The 11647-nt window shown below is 40.7% G+C and overlaps 1 long non-coding RNA gene across 7 annotated transcripts; it reads left to right on the top strand.

The window, feature by feature from the left end:
- The first annotated feature begins 1406 nt into the window (after positions 1-1406).
- LOC113309139 lies at positions 1407-4091 on the top strand. 7 transcript variants are annotated; one of them, XR_003340357.1, is made up of 5 exons: positions 1407-2039; positions 2263-2727; positions 3259-3383; positions 3604-3701; positions 3829-4091. It is a non-coding gene; the product is annotated as an uncharacterized LOC113309139 (long non-coding RNA). The 7 variants fall into 7 exon arrangements; XR_003340358.1 differs by having other exon boundaries at positions 1408-1964; XR_003340360.1 differs by having other exon boundaries at positions 1411-2410; positions 2510-2727.
- Positions 4092-11647: the final 7556 nt, after the last annotated feature.

Genomic DNA, 11647 nt, shown 5'->3' with positions numbered 1-11647 from the left:
GAGACATTCAGCCCGATAATCAAACCTTGTACCATTAGAATTATCTTAACTCTTGCTTTAACACATTGTTGGTCAATTCGACAACTGGATATTCAGAATGCATTTCTTAATGGGATATTGACGGAGGAAGTCTACATGAAGCAGCCCCCTGGCTACGTCAACCCTGCATTTCCAGACCATGTATGCAGGTTACATCGTTCCATCTACGGTCTCAAACAGGCGCCACGAGTCTGGTATAATCGACTGAGTGTCTTTTTACAGAAGCTTGGCTTTGTCATCTCAAAGTGTGATTCTTCACTATTTATACAACGTTCTACTGAAGGTGTAGTTTTTCTTCTTGTGTACGTGGATGATATTATTTTAACAGGCTCTTCTCCACACTGCATACAATCTCTGCTTGCTATTCTTCACCGTGAGTTTGCCCTTAAAGATCTAGGCTCTCTATCCTTCTTCCTTGGCATTGAAGTGACGCAAGTTTCTAATGGCTTATTTCTTTCTCAACGACGGTATATTGAAGATCTCCTTGTGCGTGCAAAGATGCAAGGTGCTAAGCCAGTTACCACTCCTTTTAGCACATCTACTAATATACATCCTGTTGGCAGTCCAGCATTGTCAGATATTACCATGTACCGTAGCCTTGTTGGTGGTCTCCAGTACTTATCCATGACACGTCCTGATATTGCCTTTGCAGTTAACAAGGTCTGTCAGTTTATGCATCGACCGACTGAAGCTCACTTAATTCTTGTCAAACGTATCCTTCGTTATCTTCACAACACATCTACATATGGGATACTTCTCCAGCCTGCCTCTTCCTTGCGCATTAACTTTACTGCATATACAGACGCTGATTGGGCTGGTGATCCCCTTGATAGACGCTCTACAAGTGGATATTGCGTCTTCCTTGGTCCCAACATCATCTCTTGGAGTTCCCGGAAGCAGAAGACTGTCTCCAAGTCGAGTACAGAGGCGGAATATCGTGGTCTGGCAATTGCATCATCTGAATTAGTATGGGTAGAGTCTCTACTTCGAGAACTTCAAGCTCCTGTTCAGTTTCCACCTACCCTGTGGTGCGATAATCTAGGAGCTACTTATCTTACAATGAACCCTATTTTTCACGGTCGCACAAAACACATTGAAATTGACTATCACTTTGTGCGTGAGAAAGTTCAGTCAGGTAAGCTTGTTGTTCGATTTGTTTCTTCCAAAGATCAGATTGCTGATATCTTTACCAAGTCGACGCCTAAGGATCATTTCTGTTCTCTACGATCAAAGCTCACTGTCATTGACCACCCGCTTCGATCGAGGGGGAGTATTGGCGCAGTACCAAACTCATGTCAGCTACAACTTTCCTAGTTGGTGAATATCTGCATATATACTCTGTCGTAATATGTCATCACACTCTTGCTGTACAATATCTGCAAGATATCTTTGTTTCCATTTGTAAACACCTCTGTGATATATAAATACAAACAAACACTTCAATGTGAATCTCATCGATTGAGAATTCACCAAATACTGTGTTCTTACAGATCTCCCTCTACTCATTCTCCGTGATATCAGAATTATCATTTTTCAGATTTTCTCCATTATTACTTCGATCGTCACTGCCAAAGGATAAGTAAACAGTATTGCTCTATTGCTGTTCGATAAAATGTCTCAATGAACTAATTGTTTTGATTTTCGGTTTGCGTTTTAAAGAGGTTTTGATCAATTAGTTACGTTTATTTAAGGTTGATAAATCTCCTCGAGTCATTTTTTTCATGCTCACTGATTCACTGCTATGGATCAGACACTTTTAAGGAGATTATTACAATTCTTATACCTATTGCATTGATGCTGATGCTTGCTGGGAATGGTGAAGATACATTATTGGCCGATTGTGAAGTTAATCTGAAGAACCTCAATTTGCTGGGAATGGAGTTGATGTTTTAGTTCACGACTCTACTACTGCTAAACAACTTCTGGTATTCGTATTAATCTTTAAATTTGTTATTTCATTTGTAGAGTTACAAGGAACCATCATATGTTTTTTGCATCAGGTAATGTATTCTGACTTTACAGTTGATACAGTTGAATAAAAAAGTGGTATTTTCTGTTACGTACTACTAAACTATGCATCATATTAAACTTCGTTTTAGTTACCCAATCTGGAAGTAACTTTTGTTGTTTTCAATTGTCGATGGGCGATTCATTGGCCTTGTAGTTTACTAACTATTTTCTTGTGATGAAAACTGAAGGGCTAAATTTACATTTTGTTTGCAGTCTGAAGTCACTGCTCTAAAGATCTACACCCACGGCAGGAGCAATTGGTGTTGTAGAAAATGGTTGTTCAGTCCCTGAAGCTGCTGCTTCAAGGGTGGAAGCTTTTTCAAGACTCTTAACTTCTTCCAATTTTTATTAGACTACAAAGGTTCCCTCCGATTACAACCAATTTTGTTTCTGTTCTTGTTTGTTTCTGCTTTACAAATCAGATTCATGACATTACATTCACAGATTCAAGACATTTCAGGGTCTTTCCGTTGGGATCCATTTTTTGCGCTGCAGAAATCTGACACCTTCTTAACCATGCTTTTGCTGCTGTCATGCCATTGGTTGATCTAGCGGAAGGAAATCTTGATAACATTATCACACATCTTCTGTGATTCGTATGCTAGCGGAATGTGTTGGACTTCTTTGGTTTGAGACCTCAGATAAAAAAGTTACCTGTACAAGTTAGCAGCAGCAAAGGTTTGCCTTTTCGTTGTAACAAATCCATTTGTGCGTTTATATTTTCCTTCTTTTCAAATTTGCAGTTTTGAGTTGTTGCTTTGCTTTATCTTTTACTGTGATCACACAAGTCTTATATTAATACTAAATTAATTGAGGACATTATGAAAATCATAAAGAGGACACACTCGTTGAGGCAAGCTGGATAAAATTCTTGTGAAAATGGGTATATACACATTCACCAGCTAGTCTTTTCTTTTTTCACCCATAATCAGTGTACTTGTACTATGTTAATGATCCCTATATGTTTAAATGGTACTGCAAAAATATTAAAAGAATCTAGTTCCTAGGCCTCTTGCAGTTAGTGCTGATTGGTGGTGCTGCTAGTTGTTAGAATTTTTATTAGGAATGAAAAAACAAGATCCAGCTAAGAACTGAATATTTGTTTGAATGAAGTGCTATTGTAGAAACGCAGTTCCTAACTATTTAAACAGACTAAACCACCCTTGGAACAATTTCTAGAACTAAATCACTTTCTAAATGCTGTCTCAGGTAATAGAACATGTTGCTGGAGTTCTTGCAGGCTTGTTAAAAGGTGGGATGAGTAACTGGTCAGTGAATTCCGTAGTAAAGCATTTTTGGAAGCCTTCACTATTTCAAAAGAAGGAAAGGAAGAGGTTTGGTTTCCTATCACCATCCATAATCCACATCTTCTCTTTGTTTCCGTACACTCACACTAAAAATAATAACACGTGATTGCAGTTTATATTGCATTTCTAGTTACATATCATAGTTGCGTTCAAAACCTTATGCATTAACCACTTAGATATATTAATGATTTATCAATGCAGTAGATTGTTTACATATTGATGCTAAGGTTGAACTTTGAATTTTCAGAGTCTCAAGTTCAAAACAGTGACATGAAAAATCCCCCTTTACCAGCGTTAAGCGGTGCTAACTACCATGCATCACCAGCAGACCTGCGTATAACCAGCGTATGGATCAGTGTCTCCATTATCATTCCCATTTTTATTTTTATGTTGAATTATAGTATCGATCAATTTCTGAGCTTTACCTATGTCTAGATTTTTTATGTCCTTTTACTTTGTATGCTCTGTGCAGGAAGACCTTCGTTAGCATCTGCAGATGTAGACCCCTCTGCTGCACCACATCCTAAATAGTATATGGAGCCGTTAGTGATTCGCATTGCTGGGCTGTAAAAGAATGCAAGGAAAGGATATAGTCGTGTGGTTAGGTATATGCACCGATGGACCAGTTCACTATTAAGACAATTGTAATTAAGTTAATTGTCATGGAGTGATGGTTTAAACCGCGTTGTGATGGTACGATATTGTAAATTATAGTGCAAATGCAATCTTCGTTTCCGTTGGTTTTGAGCAACTCGTATACTTGTAGCTTATACACTTTTTTGACTTGTACACACTTTCAATGAATACAATGGTTTTTGTGATACTTTCATGTGATTGTTTGAGTGAGGGACCGCAGGCATCTCGAATTGTTTTTGTGACCACTAATGTGTGACAAAAGAAAAACACCATATTTATTACACTTGTATGTGTGACAATAAATAAGAAGTCACACTTATTTGTGTAACAAAATGTCTATTTTGGTGTAGTGATAGCAAAACGACTTTTGTCTCAAGATAGGAGATAGAGTAGATAGACTTTTGAGTGATAGATAAGTTCAAGTCTCCACATACCTTTTAGTGGATGAAGTTCCACCAGTTCCTTGAGTAGCTCTTCGTCTTGTATGATGATCGCCATGGAGTTCTTGAGCTCAACTACACTTTCTATCCTAGTCCGAGACTTAGCTATAGTAGACTAGAAATCAAGACTTATAGTTTTGATCACTAACATTGAAAAATATGATTGAGATAGCAATGCATGCGAGTTCGACCGAGCAATGCTCTAAAACACCCCTAATATTAGATGTCTTCTTACAATACAACTAATCACATGCTAATTTGATCCATTAGCTAACTATCCTTCATAAAGCAATGAAGCACAACAAGAACATAACTGGAAATTGACTATCCTAGCATATAATCAAGGGTTTTATCTAAACCCTAGCGAATGAAATTAGAACATACTTAAGATAGCTAAAACAAAATTGTATTAAGATAACTAGCTGGTCCAACTAAGATTTGATGATTTGTTACACAACATTAGGTCTATTTATACACCAATTTCTTCTCAAACACCAAAATTCAGTAATTGGTGAATACCCACTCACCCAAAGTATGTTTTCCGACAAGCCCCCTTTGAAATTCCTTGATTTGATGTTCTACAACTGTGAAGATAACCCCAGCCTTATCTCTCTCAACCCTAGCTTCTAAGGTTACTGTTGTGGAGAAGAAGCTATGATGGAGATAGATAGAGGAGATTGATTGATGGCTAGCGGTTAGGGTGGCTTATAGAGTGGTTGTGCTCAATGGTGGTCGGAGATGGAAGTGATGGAAGGAGGGACGTGAAGTGATGGATTGCAGAGGCTACAAAAGGTGAAAATGTCGTACAAAGGGAGTATTTGGCTTCTGTTCGGTTAAGGGAGAAAATAGGAGGATAGGGTGTTGAGCAGGAGTAGCAAACGTTGATGTACCGCGTGGATATGCCGTTGGATGCTCAAAAGATAAACCGAATCTGACGTCTCAGACTAGAATAGGGCTTGGGTCTTGGTTCTTCTCTCTTCTGGGCTCAAGTCTTCTTCAAGGCTAATATCTCAAGCCCACTTCTAGTTTTGAGACGTGAAAGCAACATTCTTCACTTGCGGATGAGGTGCAAACAATATTCTTCACTGCTTTCTAGCGGGAGCTTTTTTGTCTCTCTTCCGTTGCCACCCATTCTCTGTTTCTTTTGGATTCGCAATTCATCCAAGCTTTATTTAGTACCTAAAAACACAAAATTAATTAGTACAAGTATTTGTTCTTGAAAACAAAGAAAATATAGAATTTGGGATAACATATGATTTTAAAGCGCAAAAGATGAGTTAATTGCCAAAAAAAGGTATAGAAATATGCAATATTTGGCACTCATCACCGTTCCAAAGTCAATTCGGTCACAAAGAGGGAAGAAGGTTGATCTGTAGGAGGGAAGCTGAGAAGTGTGTGAGATCAATGGTGATCTGTGAATGTGTTGTAGGTTCTGCAAATGAACTGCTGGGTTCGAATAAGTTCTGAATGATTGGTTGAATTCTTGAGAGTGATTGCTCGATAGAATTCTTCTGTTTGACGAACATTGTCTTGTCTGTTCTTTTGTTCAACCATGGATTCAGAGACTTAATTATATTGTGGGAATGTAAACACATTGATCTCCAGTAAGTGTGACGGTTGTTCGAGTGAAAGAGTGGGGAAGTGGGAAATCGTGGTTGCACCAGTTCCTCATAGGTGAGAGGGTTGGTTGATTTTCCACCCACTACTTTGCTAACTCGCTCAACTGCTTGCGCGAATTACTCACATTTCTCATCGTGGATGAACACACGTGATGTAGGCCACCAGACCAAAATCCTAATGAATATCCCCCATGTGACGTGATTGATGTCTCATGAACATGGAGTCTGCAGAAGAGACGTGTATTTGATCAGTCAGTCAGTCGTTGACTTGATTAGACGATGAGTCTAAGTATTGTTCAGTCGAGCATGATTGATGAATGCTCTAGGATTCATGAATTGAACATGTCTTCTGGGACGTATAGTTCTCAAATGAATGATGTTGATAGTCTGAGTAATTGCTCTGAGCAAATATTGATCGTATGATGAATTACTGAATATTGATAGTTGAATCAATATTCGAACATCTGAGCAAGTATTGCTCATTCGATAAATTACTGAATATTGATAGTTGAATCAATATTCGAGCATCTGAGCAAGTATTGCTCATTCGATAAATTATTGGTAACATGACCAAGTAAAATATTGGTAGCTGAACCGAATATTATATAATTAAACTGGATGTTGATTCCTGGATCAACATAAAATTATTAGTGTTTGAACTTACTCGGAATTATAATTTGCATAGCATTCGTTCGAAACCCTAATTTTGATCAATTGCTGGTGTTTGGGGGTAAAAACTGCTTCTGCTGGTTTTGGTAAATTTGGGTGTGTTTATGAGAAACGAATCCAAACCCTAAACAATTGCACTGCACGGGAGTACTTTAGATTCGAGAGATCAATCTGTACAATCATAGCAAAATGGTCGTTCCAGTCATGCTTTGGTCACAAAATGAAGGAGAAGGGTTGGTCTTAGGGAGGGAAACAAATAAGGTATTGAGACAATAATGGTTAATTCTGAAGGTGTGGCTATTTTGTGACTTGTATCAGAATATGGAACTAGCTTGCAGAATGTGAGCTATCAGTTCTTTGGTGTTTTTCATGATACTTGTGCTGTTGTTAACTAAAATTCTTGTTTTTGGTAGAAATAGGTAAAAACCTATTTATACAAGTCATAATTGAACGCACCCTGATCTCGTAGGAAGTGGGAGTGGTTGAGTGATGGGGAAGTGGGGTAATGTGTAAATTCTAGAAACCACGTCCCTACTATGGGGGAAACGGGTTAGTTTACACCCACTACTTCTTGCCGCCACTAACTGTCTGTTTTCCTGACACTTTCTTATAATGGGCGTGTTGCACGCCGCACGCTGTAAACCTCCAGACCAATACCCTGATGAGCATCCCCCAGTGTGTGACATGTTTGATGTCTCGAGTATTTTCGTGGAAAATGTGCAGCAGATCGCTGAGTGCGTCTTGTATGCAAGACCTAGTTATTCTAATCAGTCGTACGCCAGTTAGGTAGCGGATTATCATGTGTGGCAAGTCAAGTCGTGAGATTTTCCATAGGAAAATGGAGTGTTACGCTATTAGGTTAGTCTTGGTTGGTCACCTGAGACTTATTATAGGCCGGTTAACTCCGTGGCAAAGTTGGACCGCCGAGATTGCAGTTTATGAGAGAAGGTGGCCGTTGATTATGGCCACATCTTGTTGGCACCTGGTGATGGAAGAGTGGCGCGATTGGCACATGCCCGTGGCATAGTGGCGCGAATAGCGCATGCCAATGGCATAGTGGCGCGATTGGCACATGCCAGTGGTATAGTGGCGCGAATAGCGCCTAGCGTAGCTGCGGTTGTTATATCTTGGCATATTGGTGTTGGATCGAAATATGGCTCGGCAATATTGGCTCTAGTTTCCGTATCAAACTTATTGACATAGGTAGCATTATTTGGCATGGTTGGCGTATCGACCTTACCTAAATTAGGATTTGGCATGCCAAAAACCTAATTAGCGCGTGTGGGATGTGGCCGCGGCACGGTGACATTCTTTGTGCAGATAGTGCCATGGGCGGGTCAAAGGAATTATGGCGGGGCCATAATGTGGGAACGACCACAGGCACAAGGATAGCCATGGGTGGTCATAGCATGGAGCCATTTTTAGGGTTTTTTGGGTCCCACATGGATCGTGGCATGTTGTGGGGCCAAAGTGGCGTAACTTGGGCCACGACTAGAAATTAGGGTTTCGACTAATGCCACTAAAGCAAAAGTTGTGTTATGATTAGACTACCCTGATTGGAGTCCGTTATGGCGTTTCCCATGAACAAAAAGTGGGTTAGCATGTAGATGCGCTTGTTGTGGCACGTTGGCATGTTGCTGCCACATAATGGCATGTGGGCATGTTGCTGCCACAGAATGGCGTGGCCTGCCGATCAACATGTTGGCGCGGTTTGGCGAATTAACTAATTGGCATGGCGGCCGTTTGGCCTAGTTTGGCCTTTTAATGCGTGTGGTGGGTTTAGAGCGACCTGATTGGTCGATAGAAAATGGGGCCCGCGAGCATGAGGTGTGACCACATCCCGAGTGCATGTGGCGCATTTAGAGCGATCTGATTGGCCGGTTGGAAAGAGGGAAGGCAGGCATGGCCTGGCCACATTCTAAGTGCGTGCGGCGCATTTAAAGCGACGTGATTGGTCGATTGGAAAGAGGGGGGCCAGCAAGCAGCATGGGGCGTGGCCAACTGCAGTTTGCGCCTGCTAGGGCGAATGGCTGGCCTATGGCACGGCCACGCCTCCTTTCGTTGCTGCTCCTACTTTCCTCGGCTCCTCTTTTATTTCTTGTTTTATGATTTTGGGTAGGACTTTGCACCTATTAATCCATGTCGTATCAATTACCTAGTTTTTCTAGGTTTAGTTTCGACCAGCAGGGTCTGAGATATTGTGCAAGGCGCAAAAAACCTAATTTTTGCAAATTAGTTTTGGGTTGATATTAGAATCTTGTGAACTATCACAAAATTGATTAAATTATGCGTGTTGACACAGAGTTCTTTAAATTTATTGGCAGAGAGCAGCATGCTTTCCAACTGAGTACTTTTATGCAGACCTTAACCTTGATACTTCAGGAAATCCATGCTCTCAGCTGCGAGTGAGCACTAATTATCATGTCATATCAATATTAAGGGTTCAGCCGGGGAACATAGCACATAAAGTATTCAATGAGCCTTATATTAATGAATAATACAGGCAGGGTGTCGAAATTTACAGAATATCTAGGATTGTTGCTACACCATTATGGATAAATTTCATGTAAATATATGAATTTCTCAATAAATGCGCAAGTGAAGAGGTTGGGCACTCATCACTTTTACATTGCTATGTCTCTTTGCAGAATGACGGCATATTAAATGCAGGGTTTTACAATTTTAGCCCTGAACTAAAAACCACCATCAACATTAAGTCCCCTGCTTAGCACGTAACAATTACATTGTTGCAGGGTAAGCACTAGATGGTGACATACGAGAACAAACTGAAAAGACGTGGTATGTGGGGATTACTAGGAAAACTTGATCGACCTATGGCGATAGGCCTGCGTGGCGGGCGTCTTCATGCCTTGATTGGGCCGAGGAGCCTTTTTGCTGCAGGCTTAACTGTCTATCTTTTTGTAAGGTCCATGGAGGAATTCCTCTTTTACTCAAATTCCAAAAACACTACGTGTGTAAAAAGGAATCTCCTTTCCACTTCTTCCTTGTCTTATTTGCTCGTCCCTCTTCGTACCTTCTTCTGCAGTGGTAAGCTTCTCGCTGTCAGCAGCCCAGGTGAGTCAATTATCTCCAAATAGATAAGCATCTATCCAGTTAATATCCCGTATCTAGAGCCTTTATATGCAGTAGGTAAAATTTTCTTTCTTCTCATATCGATCACCACAGAATTGCATTCATCTTCTTTTCAGGTATTGCTTCATATCCTCTTGCAGTTTTCCTTTTGTTTTTTACCACGTAGGTTATTGATGTAGACATAATGCATCTCTGCAGTATATGATGGGAACTCCTGGTGATGATTATTCTTCTAATTCTAAGCTTTGAAGTAGACAAACCCAGGGTTTTGCGTTTGAGGAGGTATTAAACAAAATTGATCCTTTGTTTCGTGAAGCTGGTCAGGCTATTCAGGTTATGCCTCTCACACATTTGTGCATTTTTCGAGGTAATGTTCAACCTTTCCTGGCCTCGGTTGTCATGGAGGAAAAGTGGAGACGTGATGAAGCGTTTCAGCGTGATGAAGCGTCCCCGTGATCAAGTGCTAGGGATGAAAGGTTCGCTGCTCGAATGAAGCGACGAAGGATTGAGCACAAGAAACCTTCAGGCGGGAATAAACATGATTACCCTGTTCATAACGGTATCGTAATCCTCGACTCTGATATGGACGAACCGGCGCATCCTCAAGAGGCTGTTGGAGCAGTTTCTTATAAGGATGTCGGTGCAGCTCACGAGATGGAGATTGAAATTGGTTCTGGAGAAGATGCTAAAGCTGCTGTTGGAGAGGCTGAAGCGACCGTTGAAGATGTTGTTGAAGCGGCCGTTGGAGAGGGTGCTGGAGAGGCTACTGGAGGAAACATCGCATCGGCTGCTGTCGGAGAGAATTATGAAGCGGCTGCTGAAGAGAACTCCAGTGGGGGCGCCACTGACCTTGATGTTGACGTTGATAACTAGCTTTCCCATTTTGTTGTTTTGTTTTCATAGAAGAACATCTTTTTGCAGCTTATAGATACTTTTGACATTTCAATGGTTTTGTTTATATGAATGGAGCTAGGGCTTCATCAAATAATATTCTTTCATTCATGTTGTTTTGATAACTACGTTTCCAATCGGATGAATGAATCAAACGCTAAGCTGAGAAATCCGAATCTTCGAAAAAAATCTCGTAATACAATTCTAGGTTCCACGGTAGATGGGAAATTGGCGCACAAATAATGCTCGGCAAGCCATGTTTTCCCCCTTGTGGGAAAGGGTACCGTTGCCACAATAGTATCTCCAAAACACAAGCAATGGAAACTTAAAATTTGGGAAATAAATAATGGCTAAGGATTCGACCAACCTTCTGTCCGATTTTCCCTTACAAATTACACGCTCCCTGAAGATTTGTAGCACGCCAGCTAGGTATGTATGAGCGTGGACGCCGTCTCTGGAGATGTGATTGCGCGATGTGATTGCGCGCTGCTTCTCAATTTTGCAAAAGCAAGAGAATACGTCTCTGAGTTTGAACTTGAAGCAGGTTGCTCTTCGGGGACATGAAATACGTCTCCTACTGGAAAATTTCCCTTGAATATCGCGCTGCTTCCCAATTTTGCAAAAGCAAGGGAATACGTCTCGGAGTTTGAATTTGAAGTAGGTTTCTCTTCGGGAATATGAAATACGTCTCCTACTGGAAAATTTCCCTTGAATATCACGCTGCTTCCCAATTTTGTAAAAGCAAGGGAATACGTCTCGGAGTTTGAATTTGAAGTAGGTTGCTCTTCGGGAATATGAAATACGTCTCCTACTGGAAAATTTCCCTTGAATATCTCATCCTTACCTTTTCCCTTGCATACTCTCTCTTCTTAGGTATAAGAGAGGTTTCCTCTGTGATTTCTTGTTTTGAACTAGTAGGTAATTGCCTTTTGAGGGTTTTGAG

The sequence above is a fragment of the Papaver somniferum genome, chromosome 9 (genome assembly GCF_003573695.1).
Source record: "Papaver somniferum cultivar HN1 chromosome 9, ASM357369v1, whole genome shotgun sequence".
Taxonomy (NCBI): Eukaryota; Viridiplantae; Streptophyta; class Magnoliopsida; order Ranunculales; family Papaveraceae; genus Papaver; species Papaver somniferum.
Note: the sequence above shows the minus strand (reverse complement) of the source record. Positions and strands in the feature narration are given on the sequence as shown.